At 51.5% G+C, this 17,213-nt stretch overlaps 29 non-coding genes across 29 annotated transcripts; 13 read left to right on the top strand and 16 right to left on the bottom strand.

Moving 5' to 3' along the window:
• Positions 1–1,742: 1,742 nt before the first annotated feature.
• On the top strand, positions 1,743–1,814 carry trnaq-uug. The gene has a single exon. It is a non-coding gene; the product is annotated as a tRNA-Gln (tRNA).
• A 3,321-nt stretch (positions 1,815–5,135) lies between these two features.
• Positions 5,136–5,208, top strand: trnak-uuu. The gene has a single exon. It is a non-coding gene; the product is annotated as a tRNA-Lys (tRNA).
• Positions 5,209–5,557: 349 nt separating this feature from the next.
• Positions 5,558–5,630, top strand: trnam-cau. The gene has a single exon. It is a non-coding gene; the product is annotated as a tRNA-Met (tRNA).
• Positions 5,631–6,087: 457 nt separating this feature from the next.
• On the top strand, positions 6,088–6,173 carry trnay-gua. Its single transcript is given in 2 exon segments — positions 6,088–6,124; positions 6,138–6,173. It is a non-coding gene; the product is annotated as a tRNA-Tyr (tRNA).
• Positions 6,174–6,508: 335 nt separating this feature from the next.
• On the bottom strand, positions 6,509–6,580 carry trnag-ucc. The gene has a single exon. It is a non-coding gene; the product is annotated as a tRNA-Gly (tRNA).
• A 409-nt stretch (positions 6,581–6,989) lies between these two features.
• On the bottom strand, positions 6,990–7,061 carry trnae-uuc. Its single transcript has one exon. It is a non-coding gene; the product is annotated as a tRNA-Glu (tRNA).
• Positions 7,062–7,141: 80 nt separating this feature from the next.
• On the bottom strand, positions 7,142–7,214 carry trnaa-agc. Its single transcript has one exon. It is a non-coding gene; the product is annotated as a tRNA-Ala (tRNA).
• A 345-nt stretch (positions 7,215–7,559) lies between these two features.
• Positions 7,560–7,632, bottom strand: trnaf-gaa. Its single transcript has one exon. It is a non-coding gene; the product is annotated as a tRNA-Phe (tRNA).
• A 553-nt stretch (positions 7,633–8,185) lies between these two features.
• Positions 8,186–8,258, top strand: trnak-uuu. The gene has a single exon. It is a non-coding gene; the product is annotated as a tRNA-Lys (tRNA).
• A 349-nt stretch (positions 8,259–8,607) lies between these two features.
• On the top strand, positions 8,608–8,680 carry trnam-cau. The gene has a single exon. It is a non-coding gene; the product is annotated as a tRNA-Met (tRNA).
• A 457-nt stretch (positions 8,681–9,137) lies between these two features.
• trnay-gua lies at positions 9,138–9,223 on the top strand. The gene is given in 2 exon segments: positions 9,138–9,174; positions 9,188–9,223. It is a non-coding gene; the product is annotated as a tRNA-Tyr (tRNA).
• Positions 9,224–9,558: 335 nt separating this feature from the next.
• trnag-ucc lies at positions 9,559–9,630 on the bottom strand. The gene has a single exon. It is a non-coding gene; the product is annotated as a tRNA-Gly (tRNA).
• A 409-nt stretch (positions 9,631–10,039) lies between these two features.
• trnae-uuc lies at positions 10,040–10,111 on the bottom strand. Its single transcript has one exon. It is a non-coding gene; the product is annotated as a tRNA-Glu (tRNA).
• An 80-nt stretch (positions 10,112–10,191) lies between these two features.
• Positions 10,192–10,264, bottom strand: trnaa-agc. The gene has a single exon. It is a non-coding gene; the product is annotated as a tRNA-Ala (tRNA).
• Positions 10,265–10,610: 346 nt separating this feature from the next.
• On the bottom strand, positions 10,611–10,683 carry trnaf-gaa. Its single transcript has one exon. It is a non-coding gene; the product is annotated as a tRNA-Phe (tRNA).
• A 553-nt stretch (positions 10,684–11,236) lies between these two features.
• trnak-uuu lies at positions 11,237–11,309 on the top strand. The gene has a single exon. It is a non-coding gene; the product is annotated as a tRNA-Lys (tRNA).
• A 348-nt stretch (positions 11,310–11,657) lies between these two features.
• Positions 11,658–11,730, top strand: trnam-cau. The gene has a single exon. It is a non-coding gene; the product is annotated as a tRNA-Met (tRNA).
• Positions 11,731–12,187: 457 nt separating this feature from the next.
• On the top strand, positions 12,188–12,273 carry trnay-gua. Its single transcript is given in 2 exon segments — positions 12,188–12,224; positions 12,238–12,273. It is a non-coding gene; the product is annotated as a tRNA-Tyr (tRNA).
• Positions 12,274–12,608: 335 nt separating this feature from the next.
• Positions 12,609–12,680, bottom strand: trnag-ucc. Its single transcript has one exon. It is a non-coding gene; the product is annotated as a tRNA-Gly (tRNA).
• A 409-nt stretch (positions 12,681–13,089) lies between these two features.
• On the bottom strand, positions 13,090–13,161 carry trnae-uuc. The gene has a single exon. It is a non-coding gene; the product is annotated as a tRNA-Glu (tRNA).
• Positions 13,162–13,241: 80 nt separating this feature from the next.
• trnaa-agc lies at positions 13,242–13,314 on the bottom strand. The gene has a single exon. It is a non-coding gene; the product is annotated as a tRNA-Ala (tRNA).
• A 346-nt stretch (positions 13,315–13,660) lies between these two features.
• On the bottom strand, positions 13,661–13,733 carry trnaf-gaa. Its single transcript has one exon. It is a non-coding gene; the product is annotated as a tRNA-Phe (tRNA).
• Positions 13,734–14,286: 553 nt separating this feature from the next.
• On the top strand, positions 14,287–14,359 carry trnak-uuu. Its single transcript has one exon. It is a non-coding gene; the product is annotated as a tRNA-Lys (tRNA).
• Positions 14,360–14,707: 348 nt separating this feature from the next.
• trnam-cau lies at positions 14,708–14,780 on the top strand. The gene has a single exon. It is a non-coding gene; the product is annotated as a tRNA-Met (tRNA).
• A 457-nt stretch (positions 14,781–15,237) lies between these two features.
• Positions 15,238–15,323, top strand: trnay-gua. Its single transcript is given in 2 exon segments — positions 15,238–15,274; positions 15,288–15,323. It is a non-coding gene; the product is annotated as a tRNA-Tyr (tRNA).
• A 335-nt stretch (positions 15,324–15,658) lies between these two features.
• trnag-ucc lies at positions 15,659–15,730 on the bottom strand. Its single transcript has one exon. It is a non-coding gene; the product is annotated as a tRNA-Gly (tRNA).
• Positions 15,731–16,139: 409 nt separating this feature from the next.
• trnae-uuc lies at positions 16,140–16,211 on the bottom strand. The gene has a single exon. It is a non-coding gene; the product is annotated as a tRNA-Glu (tRNA).
• An 80-nt stretch (positions 16,212–16,291) lies between these two features.
• On the bottom strand, positions 16,292–16,364 carry trnaa-agc. The gene has a single exon. It is a non-coding gene; the product is annotated as a tRNA-Ala (tRNA).
• Positions 16,365–16,709: 345 nt separating this feature from the next.
• trnaf-gaa lies at positions 16,710–16,782 on the bottom strand. Its single transcript has one exon. It is a non-coding gene; the product is annotated as a tRNA-Phe (tRNA).
• Positions 16,783–17,213: the final 431 nt, after the last annotated feature.

The following is a 17,213-nucleotide window of genomic DNA, read 5'->3' as shown; positions in this document are numbered from 1 at the left end:
TAGTAGTAGTAGTAACTTTCATTTATATAGTGCCAGCATATTTTGCAGCGCTGTAAAGTAAATGTGCTTCTACAACTAAATCACATGTATGCAATTCATCACAACCAGTACTGGTGCAAAAGGTGAGGAAGGCCCTGTGCAAAAAAAGCTTACAATCTAAAGGGAAGGGAATAAGACACCAAGGTGTGGGTGTGGGGAAGATCAGAATTAAGTGAGTGAGAGTTGTACTGCTGTATGTGGTATTGCATTTGGCAGTTAAGCAGAGTGAGGATAGGCTTCTCGAAAGAAGTGCGTTTTAAGAGATCTTTTGAAAGCAGAAAGGTTGGGAGAAAGTCGGACAGAGCGTGGGAGGGAGTTCCAGAGCAGCCCTTGCAAAGTCTTGAATGCGAGCATGTGAGGAGGTAATGAGAGAAGAGTTGAGTCGCAGGTCAGTAGAGGAGCGTAATAAGCGGTTGGGTGAGTATATAGAGATGAGTTCAGAGATGTAGGGTGGGGCAGAGTTATGAAGTGCTTGGGATGTCAGGGTCATTGATTTGAATTTGATTCTGAAAGGTAGCGGAAGCCAGTGTAGGAACTGGCAGAGGAGCGGTTGCTGAGCTCTATGAGCCTCACGGCAGTGTTCGTTATGGACTGGAGAGGTGACAGTCTCTAGAGGGGAAGGGCAATTAAAAGAGAGTCACAGTAGTCTAAACATGATATGACGAGAGAGTGCATAAGAATTTTGGCAGCATCTTGGGTGATCGATGATCATATTTTGGATATGTTCCGTAGGTGGAAGTGACATGATTTAATAAGTGACTGGATATGAGGAGTGAAGGACAGGGCAGAATCTAGGATAACCTCAAGGGACCGGGCCTGGGGTGATAGTGGAATTGTTAGCTGTGATGGGTACTTCCGGATGTTAATGATGTCAGTCGGAGCAAAGAGAACCATTTCGGTTCTAGAGAGGTTTAATTTAAGGTGCCTTTAAAACACAACAACTCGATATCCAACTACATCACAATGCATAGTGCTCCTTCAGCAGAATCCTGCATTGCACTGATTTTTTTTTTCAGATTTAAAGGTACAGTACCACCAAAAACTGAAAGTGTCTTAAAGGAATGCCAATATAATGTACTGTTGTGTCCTGCACTGGTAAAACTGGTGTGTTTGCTTCAGAATCACGACTATAGTTGATATAAACAAACTTCTATGTAGCCATGGAGGCAGCCATTCACGCAATGGGTACCCAATGGAAAACAAATAAGTTCTGAAGAATCCCGTTGTATACTACATAGCCCCTCTGTTACCTGCTGTGCATCCTGCGCCTTTTCACCTTCTTCAGCTTTGAATGGCTGCCCCCTTGGCTACACAGCAGCTTGTTTATACCAACTTTTATAGAGTTGCTGAAGCTACCATGTCAGTTTTAACAGTGCAGCACAACAGTACATGATATCTTCATTACTTTAAAAGACATCCCATTTTCTGCTCTTACTGTTTCTTTCATTTTGAATTCGGACATGGGGCTAGACATGTTGTTAGTTCCTTAGGTGCCCTCAGCCATGTGACTTGCGCTCTGATAAGATTCAGTCACTCTTTACTGCTGCACTGCAAGTTGGAGCAATATCAAACCCCATTAAGCCCTACCTTGCTTCTGGACACACAACAAATACTGCCCGGTTATTCATTTACTGCCCCCCCCCCATTCATCTATAGCTTTTAAGGTCTAGTTGGCTGCATCAGAGGCTATCCCCATAGCTGCTGGTTCCATGGTGTAATGGTTAGCACTCTGGATTTTGAATCCAGTGATCCAAGTTCAAATCTCGGTGGAACCTGCTGTTTTGTGATGTGCAGCACAAATGAAGTTTCAGAACCAGCCCAAAAGTCACTTTAGAAGAAACAGTTAGCACATTCTGCTGTTAACTGAGAATCTTGTGGTTCAAGCCCAGATGGAGTTCTCTGGGTTGTATACATCCATGACTTATAGAAAGGCTTCTTTCTCTACCAATATTACTCCAATGATGCAAAATGTGGTTAAAGCTTGGCAGTTGGGCTCTACACCCCATTATGGTTTAACGTTAATCTGTCGCAACTTCTTACTGTACCAGACCCTCACCTATGGGCTTACTACAATGTGAAATATCTCTGTGATTTGTATTTAGATAATGTACTGTTTTCCTTTCAACAACTTAAGGACAAATTTGGTCTGCCTAATGGAATGTTTTTTCGTTACCTACAGTTGAGACATGATCTCACTCAACAATTTCAGTCCAATACTCCCAGGATTGAACTTTCCTGACTAGAGACTCTAGTACGCAAGGAGCATCTCACCAAACCACTATCCGCAATATACTCTTTATTGCGTACCAGCTACCAAACCACAAAGCAGGAACTGCTGCAGAAGTGGACTGTTAATATTCCGGATCTTACAATGGAGCAATGGTCCTATATACTGGTTAATTCTCTTACCCCCTTGATCAGATCCAGGGACCGACTTATTCAATTTAAATACTTGCACCGGGCCTATTATACCCCCTACACTCTACATAAAATGAATCCGGCTTTCCCGGACAAGTGCAACAGATGCAATAGCCCTAATGCAGATTTTTTTCACATGGTCTGGGAATGTGCCCAAATCCAGCACTTCTGGACAGAAATAGCTGATTATATAACTCAGCTTATGGCTATGCCAGTGGAGTTCCACCCTACGGTTTTACTACTCAACTACCTGCAGGATACTACCTCTTCAAGAACAGAAAATACTTTGCTCACCTTTCTCCTGTTCCATGCAAAACGGGCAATAGCCATAAAATGGAAAGACTCAGGTGGAGCAAACATTGCCCGCTCTGGAACAGATTTATTATGCAAGGGGGTGCCCTACGAAATTCAATAAAATCTGGACACTTTGGCTGTTGCGCAACGAATCTTATACTAATAGAACTGTAAATATTCCGACCCAACCAATGGACTGGCTTGAAGCCCCCACTTAGACCCTGGCTGACTAGCATTATTTGGATTGTCCAAACACCAATTCTTACTCTGCATATGGTTTTCAATGTGGTTAATAGATTATTGCAATGTCCTATTGTCTCAAGTAGGCTTTCAAAGCTTGTGCTGCTGGTTTATTGCTTTGTTCCTTTGCAGATTGGTCCACCCCCCCTATTTCTTCTCTATACTGTTCTTCTTTTTCTACTTCTCCTTTCTTTCTCTACTCTTGTCACCTACCTCTTTGTTGGGGATCCCAAGGTTGTAAATCAAAATACGGCTTTCAGAGATGCGAAATGCAATATACCTGTAATAACTTTTTTCTTGTATGCACTATATTTTGTATGCTTCTGGAAGTTGGAAAAAATAAATACCTTTTAAAGAAAAAGAAAAGATGCAGGGCATGTGCGTAGCAGTATACTAAGTGAAACACGCGTGTGAATTGGTCTCTTCTCGTTGACCCCAACGCAATTCAGCACATTCAGACACAAAGCAAAAGATGCCATATTGATTTATCATCCCAGTCTACAAGGCTTGAAAGTAATGGGAAATGTTTCAGTGGAAGCCCCAAAGGTGAAAAAAGGTGAAACAAACAAAACACCCATAGAAGATGGGTTTCATCAAATTGCATTGCGCGTTAAAAAAGTAACCTCCCACAGCAAAACCCAGATACGCGCTTGTGTCAAATTATTTTAAAGCACAACGGGACTGCGACGCATTATTATGACGTGCAATATTTTGACGTTCCGCTTCACAGGAAATGTGCACGTTTTTCGGCGAAACGCCACAGATTCGCTCATCACTATTAGACAATTAGAAGCCTATATATATATATATATATATATATATATATATATATATATATATATATTTTTTTTTTTTTTTTTTTTACAGAAGAAGAATAAAGCCAACATTCGTGCATATTTTGAAAGTTCAGCTTGTCCTGAAAAAAAAAACAAAAAAACAACAAAGACAAAAAAACAAAACAATATATTGTTTGCCTGAGAGAACTATAAAACCGCCCCAGGAAAGGCCCTTAAAGGACAAGTAAAGTGTAAAATAGAATAAGGCTAGAAATGCTGTATTTTGTATAGTAAACATAAACATGAAGTTACTGCGTCACACAGCCTAATAAAACAAACGATTTATGCTTTCAAAGTTGGCCACATCGGGTCACCAGATAACTGTCACTCTGGTTGTTAAAATGTTAACAGTAAGGATGTATGATCCCACTCACTCGTGCATAATCCCAGTCACTCATGCAAAAATAAAATCCAATACAAATCTCTACACAGTGGCCGACTGCTCTACAGGGAAACAAACAAAGCTGCTTGAGTTCTGCATGGCTGGGAAGTAAGCGGGGCTCCCCCTGCTGTTCATAAGTATGATTGTTTCCCTGTCCAGCAGTTAGGGACCGTCTGATCATTTCTATCCACAGCAGTAAATGAAGGGCGAATTTCACTGCATACAGTCAGGTTTCTTCTAAAAACAGTACACCTTTTTTTTAATGAAAGTATATTGGAGATGGGTTTCTTTTTCATTAAAAATGGGATTGTATTTTTTGTTTGCCTTTCCTTGTCTTTTACAGTGAAAGTAGAAAAGGTCTAAAAAACGGCTTGGCAGTAGATGTTGGCCTCTAGGACCAAACGGTTGGCAGGGAAAGGGTTAACTGACCTCTGTATAAGACCCTGGCTTTGCTAAGAACAGTTGTAAAGAGGGGGGGAGGACGTTCCAAGAGAGAATAGAGTTGCTACAGTTTTTTTCCCCCAATGAAATAGTTGGGTGGCCCTGAAAAGGGCCATTTTGAGGAGTAAACCGAAGCAAGACTTTAACCCCCGAATAAGTACAGAGTGCGCGTCCCTGGCGCTTCAGAGACTGCAGAATCTTGCGTCCAAGAGAGCTAGAAGGAGAAGAAAGGACAACGCCACGGTAAGCACCATCAAATGCCAGGCATGATTAGACGCTTCCCTTTTCCAAATCCATAATCCAACTTCGACATCCCCTCTTCCTGCCAACAACTGGGTACTCTTGCAACTTTGGGCCCATTTCTCGTATCCCCTAACAAGAATGGAAACAAACACGTGCTCCCCCGCCCCCGAGACTGGCGCTTCGCCTCTGGCTTCATATAGGACGCGGGAGCAAATGACAGCCGCGGGCGCGAGCCCCCCGGAGCCCGGATAGCTCAGTCAGTAGAGCATCAGACTTTTAATCTGAGGGTCCAGGGTTCAAGTCCCTGTTCGGGCGAGGCAGCGGTCCCTCTGCGTCGCCGAAACGCCTTTTCCTAAGGACCCCGGCCAAAGAGGTTGTAGCGTCTTTCCAGTTAAGCCGCAAGGTATTTTAAAAGGTGTCGAGTATAGCAACAGACCGCAGCAAAAAAAAGAAAAAAAAAAAAAAGGGCTGCTCTTGGAAGAGCTTGACGTGGGGCTCTTGTGTGGCTTTTTGCTCCACCCAAAGTTTCAGAGGTCAACAGACCTGTCCTTTAGAGAGATCCCCCCTGCCTTGCACATTGCTTAGCCCTCAGTCTGTCTGCGTTGTTTTTTTGTTTTATTTTTCACAGTATGTACGAGGTAGCGCCGCCCTGGGTCGGCTCGCCGCCTCGTTAGCGCAGTAGGTAGCGCGTCAGTCTCATAATCTGAAGGCCGTGAGTTCGATCCTCACACGGGGCAGCCTTTTGGAAGGCTTCTGTTTTACTTTGTCAGGAAAAATGTCCCCCCAAACGACCGCGACGGAGCTCTTTAGGCACTGAGCAGAACAGACGTTTGTTCCACGAAGCTACCGTGCCAGCAACGCCCCGCCTCGCTGGCAACAGCTCCCGCAGCTGCTTCGACAGTCAACAGTTTTCTTATCCTGCGGAACTGTCTTCTTACCCGCTTTCATCTCAACGCGTAGAGAGGGCCTAAAATCTACCCAAGTCCTTTCCAAAAGCGACTGAGGAGGTATTTTCTCTGATACAGCCCTCCTTACCAAGGCCAAGGGCCAGTCTTTCATACAGCCCCCCAGCAGACCCGCGGTTCATTAACGTCTTTGCCTGAAGCGGATTGGCTTTCCTCGCGCCTGGTTAAAGTGGTCTCAAAAGCCAGGCCGCCATCCAAGGCTCGACTGGCCGCAGCCAGGCCGCTCCTGCCTTCGATAGCTCAGCTGGCAGAGCGGAGGACTGTAGGCGTGCCAAAGCAATCCTTAGGTCGCTGGTTCGATTCCGGCTCGAAGGATGAGTGTTTTTCCCTGGCGTTTGCGCCTGCCGTTCCCGTGAGCATCCTTTTTTGGTATTAACCCCTCTCCCCACCCCTGCCCCCGATGCAAGCCACACCCGCTTATAACAATTTTGCTTATGACAATACAGGTTGCGGCAAAGACTCTGCGACCTGTCATGCAGACAAGCTCTGCATAGTTCTTGCCTGAAGGATCCCAACAACAGGGCCGGGGCGCTTTTGCCCTGTAACCTGCATTGGCAGGCATGGCTGCAAAGTGAGGACACCTACGGGTCACTGCGGCGACAACCCGTTTTCGAAAAAGGCTCTCGGCCCGTGCCAGAAGCACTCAGCTGTGCGTTGGCCGGGAATCGAACCCGGGTCAACTGCTTGGAAGGCAGCTATGCTCACCACTATACCACCAACGCCACACCGGCCTTGCGCGCCTGCCGCTCCTTGGCCGCGGCATTGTCACTTCCGGATAAGAGGGCCAAGGACGGGGCCAGCCCGGCCCCAACCGGGGGTTAACAGAGCCGCCGTTTCGGGTTTCTTTTTTCTTTTAAATAGAAAACGGAGATTTTCTCCATAAGGCGCTCTCAAGGCATGAACGCGGAGCTCAGATTACCTTCGTAAGAGCTATGCTCGCCGCTACACCACCAGCCGCGGCTGCCGCCCTGATCCCGGCTCTTCCATGTCTCCCATAGCCTCCCGTGGTCTTTCAGCGCAACAATGGCCGGCGCGGCCGGGGCAACCACGGCAGAGATCACTTACAGAAAGGCGCCGTCGATGGATCGCTCAAAACGGCTCGCAAACCAGTTGTAGCGGCAAAAGCCACGCTTCCCATACCGGGAGTCGAACCCGGGCCGCCTGGGTGAAAACCAGGAATCCTAACCGCTAGACCATATGGGACCCCGGGCAGGTGGCTTCCATGTGTCCGTTGACTTGCCCGGGAAACGCTGCGGGCCCTGGAATGAAAAGGCACGATCCGATGGAGGATGCGGGCATCGATCCCGCTACCTCTCGCATGCTAAGCGAGCGCTCTACCATTTGAGCTAATCCCCCTGCCGGTGATGCAGGGGCGAGACGGGTGGCAGTTTGTTTGTATTGTTGTCTTTTTTTTTTTGTTTGTTCTTTTTAATTCTTTTCACGGCACGGCCACGTCTCTGGGGATCGTTACAAGAATAGTTTTTCCTTTTCGGAAGTCTTCTGTGGCCAGGTCATTCCCAAAGGGCAGCGACTGGGGAGGTATTTTCTCAAGCAGGCAGAGGCCTACTAGGCGAGAGCAGGGGGCCAATCTTTCATATTGCCCCTTGACAGATCGCTTAAATCAGGTCCTTGCTTGCAGCTGATTCGCTTTCCTCGAGGCTCGTTAAAAATGACCCAGGGACCTGAAGCAGCGGTTCCACGTGCCGAAACCCGGGATCGAACCAGGGACCTTTAGATCTTCAGTCTAACGCTCTCCCAACTGAGCTATTTCGGCAGCAGCCGGCGCTCCTGTCTGATGGCCCGGCCACGGCGCTGGTCTGAAGCCACACATTTGGTTAGCCCCCTCCCCCTAGCAAGCCACACCTCCGCTGGTGGAGTTGAGCACTGTGGGCTTAACAGAGTGACCCTTGGGTCTCTGGATCAAATCCGTCTCCCGGGGCACCTTGTAGAGTTTGCCGCAGGCTGCTTTTCCTGTACACGCTAATCCCCTTAAGAAGGAGATGAGTGAGTGGTATTTCAGGAAAGCTCGTCCTGCAGAATCTTGCGTCCAAGAGAGCTAGAAGGAAAAGAAAGGACAACGCCACGGTAAGCACCATCAAATGCCAGGCATGATTAGACGCTTCCCTTTTCCAAATCCATGATCCAACTTCGACATCCCCTCTTCCTGCCAACAACTGGGTACTCTTGCAACTTTGGGCCCCTTTCTCGTATCCCCTAACAAGAATGGAAACAAACACGTGCTCCCCCGCCCCCGAGACTGGCGCTTCGCCTCTGGCTTCATATAGGACGCGGGAGCAAATGACAGCCGCGGGCGCGTGCCCCCCGGAGCCCGGATAGCTCAGTCGGTAGAGCATCAGACTTTTAATCTGAGGGTCCAGGGTTCAAGTCCCTGTTCGGGCGAGGCGGCGGTCCCTCTGCGTCACCGAATCACCTTTTCCTAAGGACCCCGGCCAATGGGGTTGCAGCGTCTTTCCAGTTAAGCCGCAAGGTATTTTAAAAGGTGTCGAGTATAGCAACAGACCGCAGCAAAAAAAAAAAAGAAAAAAAAAAGGGCTGCTCTTGGAAGAGCTTGACGTGGGGCTCTTGTGTGGCTTTTTGCTCCACCCAAAGTTTCAGAGGTCAACAGACCTGTCCTTTAGAGAGATCCCCCCTGCCTTGCACATTGCTTAGCCCTCAGTCTGTCTGCGTTGTTTTTTTGTTTTATTTTTCACAGTATGTACGAGGTAGCGCCGCCCTGGGTCGGCTCGCCGCCTCGTTAGCGCAGTAGGTAGCGCGTCAGTCTCATAATCTGAAGGCCGTGAGTTCGATCCTCACACGGGGCAGCCTTTTGGAAGGCTTCTGTTTTACTTTGTCAGGAAAAATGTCCCCCCAAACGACCGCGACGGAGCTCTTTAGGCACTGAGCAGAACAGACGTTTGTTCCACGAAGCTACCGTGCCAGCAACGCCCCGCCTCGCTGGCAACAGCTCCCGCAGCTGCTTCGACAGTCAACAGTTTTCTTATCCTGCGGAACTGTCTTCTTACCCGCTTTCATCTCAACGCGTAGAGAGGGCCTAAAATCTACCCAAGTCCTTTCCAAAAGCGACTGAGGAGGTATTTTCTCTGATACAGCCCTCCTTACCAAGGCCAAGGGCCAGTCTTTCATACAGCCCCCCAGCAGACCCGCGGTTCATTAACGTCTTTGCCTGAAGCGGATTGGCTTTCCTCGCGCCTGGTTAAAGTGGTCTCAAAAGCCAGGCCGCCATCCAAGGCTCGACTGGCCGCAGCCAGGCCGCTCCTGCCTTCGATAGCTCAGCTGGCAGAGCGGAGGACTGTAGGCGTGCCAAAGCAATCCTTAGGTCGCTGGTTCGATTCCGGCTCGAAGGATGAGTGTTTTTCCCTGGCGTTTGCGCCTGCCGTTCCCGTGAGCATCCTTTTTTGGTATTAACCCCTCTCCCCACCCCTGCCCCCGATGCAAGCCACACCCGCTTATAACAATTTTGCTTATGACAATACAGGTTGCGGCAAAGACTCTGCGACCTGTCATGCAGACAAGCTCTGCATAGTTCTTGCCTGAAGGATCCCAACAACAGGGCCGGGGCGCTTTTGCCCTGTAACCTGCATTGGCAGGCATGGCTGCAAAGTGAGGACACCTACGGGTCACTGCGGCGACAACCCGTTTTCGAAAAAGGCTCTCGGCCCGTGCCAGAAGCACTCAGCTGTGCGTTGGCCGGGAATCGAACCCGGGTCAACTGCTTGGAAGGCAGCTATGCTCACCACTATACCACCAACGCCACACCGGCCTTGCGCGCCTGCCGCTCCTTGGCCGCGGCATTGTCACTTCCGGATAAGAGGGCCAAGGACGGGGCCAGCCCGGCCCCAACCGGGGGTTAACAGAGCCGCCGTTTCGGGTTTCTTTTTTCTTTTAAATAGAAAACGGAGATTTTCTCCATAAGGCGCTCTCAAGGCATGAACGCGGAGCTCAGATTACCTTCGTAAGAGCTATGCTCGCCGCTACACCACCAGCCGCGGCTGCCGCCCTGATCCCGGCTCTTCCATGTCTCCCATAGCCTCCCGTGGTCTTTCAGCGCAACAATGGCCGGCGCGGCCGGGGCAACCACGGCAGAGATCACTTACAGAAAGGCGCCGTCGATGGATCGCTCAAAACGGCTCGCAAACCAGTTGTAGCGGCAAAAGCCACGCTTCCCATACCGGGAGTCGAACCCGGGCCGCCTGGGTGAAAACCAGGAATCCTAACCGCTAGACCATATGGGACCCCGGGCAGGTGGCTTCCATGTGTCCGTTGACTTGCCCGGGAAACGCTGCGGGCCCTGGAATGAAAAGGCACGATCCGATGGAGGATGCGGGCATCGATCCCGCTACCTCTCGCATGCTAAGCGAGCGCTCTACCATTTGAGCTAATCCCCCTGCCGGTGATGCAGGGGCGAGACGGGTGGCAGTTTGTTTGTATTGTTGTCTTTTTTTTTTTTGTTTGTTCTTTTTAATTCTTTTCACGGCACGGCCACGTCTCTGGGGATCGTTACAAGAATAGTTTTTCCTTTTCGGAAGTCTTCTGTGGCCAGGTCATTCCCAAAGGGCAGCGACTGGGGAGGTATTTTCTCAAGCAGGCAGAGGCCTACTAGGCGAGAGCAGGGGGCCAATCTTTCATATTGCCCCTTGACAGATCGCTTAAATCAGGTCCTTGCTTGCAGCTGATTCGCTTTCCTCGAGGCTCGTTAAAAATGACCCAGGGACCTGAAGCAGCGGTTCCACGTGCCGAAACCCGGGATCGAACCAGGGACCTTTAGATCTTCAGTCTAACGCTCTCCCAACTGAGCTATTTCGGCAGCAGCCGGCGCTCCTGTCTGATGGCCCGGCCACGGCGCTGGTCTGAAGCCACACATTTGGTTAGCCCCCTCCCCCTAGCAAGCCACACCTCCGCTGGTGGAGTTGAGCACTGTGGGCTTAACAGAGTGACCCTTGGGTCTCTGGATCAAATCCGTCTCCCGGGGCACCTTGTAGAGTTTGCCGCAGGCTGCTTTTCCTGTACACGCTAATCCCCTTAAGAAGGAGATGAGTGAGTGGTATTTCAGGAAAGCTCGTCCTGCAGAATCTTGCGTCCAAGAGAGCTAGAAGGAAAAGAAAGGACAACGCCACGGTAAGCACCATCAAATGCCAGGCATGATTAGACGCTTCCCTTTTCCAAATCCATGATCCAACTTCGACATCCCCTCTTCCTGCCAACAACTGGGTACTCTTGCAACTTTGGGCCCCTTTCTCGTATCCCCTAACAAGAATGGAAACAAACACGTGCTCCCCCGCCCCCGAGACTGGCGCTTCGCCTCTGGCTTCATATAGGACGCGGGAGCAAATGACAGCCGCGGGCGCGTGCCCCCCGGAGCCCGGATAGCTCAGTCGGTAGAGCATCAGACTTTTAATCTGAGGGTCCAGGGTTCAAGTCCCTGTTCGGGCGAGGCGGCGGTCCCTCTGCGTCACCGAATCACCTTTTCCTAAGGACCCCGGCCAATGGGGTTGCAGCGTCTTTCCAGTTAAGCCGCAAGGTATTTTAAAAGGTGTCGAGTATAGCAACAGACCGCAGCAAAAAAAAAAAAGAAAAAAAAAGGGCTGCTCTTGGAAGAGCTTGACGTGGGGCTCTTGTGTGGCTTTTTGCTCCACCCAAAGTTTCAGAGGTCAACAGACCTGTCCTTTAGAGAGATCCCCCCTGCCTTGCACATTGCTTAGCCCTCAGTCTGTCTGCGTTGTTTTTTTGTTTTATTTTTCACAGTATGTACGAGGTAGCGCCGCCCTGGGTCGGCTCGCCGCCTCGTTAGCGCAGTAGGTAGCGCGTCAGTCTCATAATCTGAAGGCCGTGAGTTCGATCCTCACACGGGGCAGCCTTTTGGAAGGCTTCTGTTTTACTTTGTCAGGAAAAATGTCCCCCCAAACGACCGCGACGGAGCTCTTTAGGCACTGAGCAGAACAGACGTTTGTTCCACGAAGCTACCGTGCCAGCAACGCCCCGCCTCGCTGGCAACAGCTCCCGCAGCTGCTTCGACAGTCAACAGTTTTCTTATCCTGCGGAACTGTCTTCTTACCCGCTTTCATCTCAACGCGTAGAGAGGGCCTAAAATCTACCCAAGTCCTTTCCAAAAGCGACTGAGGAGGTATTTTCTCTGATACAGCCCTCCTTACCAAGGCCAAGGGCCAGTCTTTCATACAGCCCCCCAGCAGACCCGCGGTTCATTAACGTCTTTGCCTGAAGCGGATTGGCTTTCCTCGCGCCTGGTTAAAGTGGTCTCAAAAGCCAGGCCGCCATCCAAGGCTCGACTGGCCGCAGCCAGGCCGCTCCTGCCTTCGATAGCTCAGCTGGCAGAGCGGAGGACTGTAGGCGTGCCAAAGCAATCCTTAGGTCGCTGGTTCGATTCCGGCTCGAAGGATGAGTGTTTTTCCCTGGCGTTTGCGCCTGCCGTTCCCGTGAGCATCCTTTTTTGGTATTAACCCCTCTCCCCACCCCTGCCCCCGATGCAAGCCACACCCGCTTATAACAATTTTGCTTATGACAATACAGGTTGCGGCAAAGACTCTGCGACCTGTCATGCAGACAAGCTCTGCATAGTTCTTGCCTGAAGGATCCCAACAACAGGGCCGGGGCGCTTTTGCCCTGTAACCTGCATTGGCAGGCATGGCTGCAAAGTGAGGACACCTACGGGTCACTGCGGCGACAACCCGTTTTCGAAAAAGGCTCTCGGCCCGTGCCAGAAGCACTCAGCTGTGCGTTGGCCGGGAATCGAACCCGGGTCAACTGCTTGGAAGGCAGCTATGCTCACCACTATACCACCAACGCCACACCGGCCTTGCGCGCCTGCCGCTCCTTGGCCGCGGCATTGTCACTTCCGGATAAGAGGGCCAAGGACGGGGCCAGCCCGGCCCCAACCGGGGGTTAACAGAGCCGCCGTTTCGGGTTTCTTTTTTCTTTTAAATAGAAAACGGAGATTTTCTCCATAAGGCGCTCTCAAGGCATGAACGCGGAGCTCAGATTACCTTCGTAAGAGCTATGCTCGCCGCTACACCACCAGCCGCGGCTGCCGCCCTGATCCCGGCTCTTCCATGTCTCCCATAGCCTCCCGTGGTCTTTCAGCGCAACAATGGCCGGCGCGGCCGGGGCAACCACGGCAGAGATCACTTACAGAAAGGCGCCGTCGATGGATCGCTCAAAACGGCTCGCAAACCAGTTGTAGCGGCAAAAGCCACGCTTCCCATACCGGGAGTCGAACCCGGGCCGCCTGGGTGAAAACCAGGAATCCTAACCGCTAGACCATATGGGACCCCGGGCAGGTGGCTTCCATGTGTCCGTTGACTTGCCCGGGAAACGCTGCGGGCCCTGGAATGAAAAGGCACGATCCGATGGAGGATGCGGGCATCGATCCCGCTACCTCTCGCATGCTAAGCGAGCGCTCTACCATTTGAGCTAATCCCCCTGCCGGTGATGCAGGGGCGAGACGGGTGGCAGTTTGTTTGTATTGTTGTCTTTTTTTTTTTTGTTTGTTCTTTTTAATTCTTTTCACGGCACGGCCACGTCTCTGGGGATCGTTACAAGAATAGTTTTTCCTTTTCGGAAGTCTTCTGTGGCCAGGTCATTCCCAAAGGGCAGCGACTGGGGAGGTATTTTCTCAAGCAGGCAGAGGCCTACTAGGCGAGAGCAGGGGGCCAATCTTTCATATTGCCCCTTGACAGATCGCTTAAATCAGGTCCTTGCTTGCAGCTGATTCGCTTTCCTCGAGGCTCGTTAAAAATGACCCAGGGACCTGAAGCAGCGGTTCCACGTGCCGAAACCCGGGATCGAACCAGGGACCTTTAGATCTTCAGTCTAACGCTCTCCCAACTGAGCTATTTCGGCAGCAGCCGGCGCTCCTGTCTGATGGCCCGGCCACGGCGCTGGTCTGAAGCCACACATTTGGTTAGCCCCCTCCCCCTAGCAAGCCACACCTCCGCTGGTGGAGTTGAGCACTGTGGGCTTAACAGAGTGACCCTTGGGTCTCTGGATCAAATCCGTCTCCCGGGGCACCTTGTAGAGTTTGCCGCAGGCTGCTTTTCCTGTACACGCTAATCCCCTTAAGAAGGAGATGAGTGAGTGGTATTTCAGGAAAGCTCGTCCTGCAGAATCTTGCGTCCAAGAGAGCTAGAAGGAAAAGAAAGGACAACGCCACGGTAAGCACCATCAAATGCCAGGCATGATTAGACGCTTCCCTTTTCCAAATCCATGATCCAACTTCGACATCCCCTCTTCCTGCCAACAACTGGGTACTCTTGCAACTTTGGGCCCCTTTCTCGTATCCCCTAACAAGAATGGAAACAAACACGTGCTCCCCCGCCCCCGAGACTGGCGCTTCGCCTCTGGCTTCATATAGGACGCGGGAGCAAATGACAGCCGCGGGCGCGTGCCCCCCGGAGCCCGGATAGCTCAGTCGGTAGAGCATCAGACTTTTAATCTGAGGGTCCAGGGTTCAAGTCCCTGTTCGGGCGAGGCGGCGGTCCCTCTGCGTCACCGAATCACCTTTTCCTAAGGACCCCGGCCAATGGGGTTGCAGCGTCTTTCCAGTTAAGCCGCAAGGTATTTTAAAAGGTGTCGAGTATAGCAACAGACCGCAGCAAAAAAAAAAAGAAAAAAAAAAGGGCTGCTCTTGGAAGAGCTTGACGTGGGGCTCTTGTGTGGCTTTTTGCTCCACCCAAAGTTTCAGAGGTCAACAGACCTGTCCTTTAGAGAGATCCCCCCTGCCTTGCACATTGCTTAGCCCTCAGTCTGTCTGCGTTGTTTTTTTGTTTTATTTTTCACAGTATGTACGAGGTAGCGCCGCCCTGGGTCGGCTCGCCGCCTCGTTAGCGCAGTAGGTAGCGCGTCAGTCTCATAATCTGAAGGCCGTGAGTTCGATCCTCACACGGGGCAGCCTTTTGGAAGGCTTCTGTTTTACTTTGTCAGGAAAAATGTCCCCCCAAACGACCGCGACGGAGCTCTTTAGGCACTGAGCAGAACAGACGTTTGTTCCACGAAGCTACCGTGCCAGCAACGCCCCGCCTCGCTGGCAACAGCTCCCGCAGCTGCTTCGACAGTCAACAGTTTTCTTATCCTGCGGAACTGTCTTCTTACCCGCTTTCATCTCAACGCGTAGAGAGGGCCTAAAATCTACCCAAGTCCTTTCCAAAAGCGACTGAGGAGGTATTTTCTCTGATACAGCCCTCCTTACCAAGGCCAAGGGCCAGTCTTTCATACAGCCCCCCAGCAGACCCGCGGTTCATTAACGTCTTTGCCTGAAGCGGATTGGCTTTCCTCGCGCCTGGTTAAAGTGGTCTCAAAAGCCAGGCCGCCATCCAAGGCTCGACTGGCCGCAGCCAGGCCGCTCCTGCCTTCGATAGCTCAGCTGGCAGAGCGGAGGACTGTAGGCGTGCCAAAGCAATCCTTAGGTCGCTGGTTCGATTCCGGCTCGAAGGATGAGTGTTTTTCCCTGGCGTTTGCGCCTGCCGTTCCCGTGAGCATCCTTTTTTGGTATTAACCCCTCTCCCCACCCCTGCCCCCGATGCAAGCCACACCCGCTTATAACAATTTTGCTTATGACAATACAGGTTGCGGCAAAGACTCTGCGACCTGTCATGCAGACAAGCTCTGCATAGTTCTTGCCTGAAGGATCCCAACAACAGGGCCGGGGCGCTTTTGCCCTGTAACCTGCATTGGCAGGCATGGCTGCAAAGTGAGGACACCTACGGGTCACTGCGGCGACAACCCGTTTTCGAAAAAGGCTCTCGGCCCGTGCCAGAAGCACTCAGCTGTGCGTTGGCCGGGAATCGAACCCGGGTCAACTGCTTGGAAGGCAGCTATGCTCACCACTATACCACCAACGCCACACCGGCCTTGCGCGCCTGCCGCTCCTTGGCCGCGGCATTGTCACTTCCGGATAAGAGGGCCAAGGACGGGGCCAGCCCGGCCCCAACCGGGGGTTAACAGAGCCGCCGTTTCGGGTTTCTTTTTTCTTTTAAATAGAAAACGGAGATTTTCTCCATAAGGCGCTCTCAAGGCATGAACGCGGAGCTCAGATTACCTTCGTAAGAGCTATGCTCGCCGCTACACCACCAGCCGCGGCTGCCGCCCTGATCCCGGCTCTTCCATGTCTCCCATAGCCTCCCGTGGTCTTTCAGCGCAACAATGGCCGGCGCGGCCGGGGCAACCACGGCAGAGATCACTTACAGAAAGGCGCCGTCGATGGATCGCTCAAAACGGCTCGCAAACCAGTTGTAGCGGCAAAAGCCACGCTTCCCATACCGGGAGTCGAACCCGGGCCGCCTGGGTGAAAACCAGGAATCCTAACCGCTAGACCATATGGGACCCCGGGCAGGTGGCTTCCATGTGTCCGTTGACTTGCCCGGGAAACGCTGCGGGCCCTGGAATGAAAAGGCACGATCCGATGGAGGATGCGGGCATCGATCCCGCTACCTCTCGCATGCTAAGCGAGCGCTCTACCATTTGAGCTAATCCCCCTGCCGGTGATGCAGGGGCGAGACGGGTGGCAGTTTGTTTGTATTGTTGTCTTTTTTTTTTTGTTTGTTCTTTTTAATTCTTTTCACGGCACGGCCACGTCTCTGGGGATCGTTACAAGAATAGTTTTTCCTTTTCGGAAGTCTTCTGTGGCCAGGTCATTCCCAAAGGGCAGCGACTGGGGAGGTATTTTCTCAAGCAGGCAGAGGCCTACTAGGCGAGAGCAGGGGGCCAATCTTTCATATTGCCCCTTGACAGATCGCTTAAATCAGGTCCTTGCTTGCAGCTGATTCGCTTTCCTCGAGGCTCGTTAAAAATGACCCAGGGCCCTGAAGCAGCGGTTCCACGTGCCGAAACCCGGGATCGAACCAGGGACCTTTAGATCTTCAGTCTAACGCTCTCCCAACTGAGCTATTTCGGCAGCAGCCGGCGCTCCTGTCTGATGGCCCGGCCACGGCGCTGGTCTGAAGCCACACATTTGGTTAGCCCCCTCCCCCTAGCAAGCCACACCTCCGCTGGTGGAGTTGAGCACTGTGGGCTTAACAGAGTGACCCTTGGGTCTCTGGATCAAATCCGTCTCCCGGGGCACCTTGTAGAGTTTGCCGCAGGCTGCTTTTCCTGTACACGCTAATCCCCTTAAGAAGGAGATGAGTGAGTGGTATTTCAGGAAAGCTCGTCCTGCAGAATCTTGCGTCCAAGAGAGCTAGAAGGAAAAGAAAGGACAACGCCACGGTAAGCACCATCAAATGCCAGGCATGATTAGACGCTTCCCTTTTCCAAATCCATGATCCAACTTCGACATCCCCTCTTCCTGCCAACAACTGGGTACTCTTGCAACTTTGGGCCCCTTTC

The sequence above is a fragment of the Xenopus laevis genome, chromosome 3S (genome assembly GCF_017654675.1).
Source record: "Xenopus laevis strain J_2021 chromosome 3S, Xenopus_laevis_v10.1, whole genome shotgun sequence".
NCBI lineage: Eukaryota > Metazoa > Chordata > Amphibia > Anura > Pipidae > Xenopus > Xenopus laevis.
This window is presented reverse-complemented; position numbering and strand designations above follow the sequence as displayed.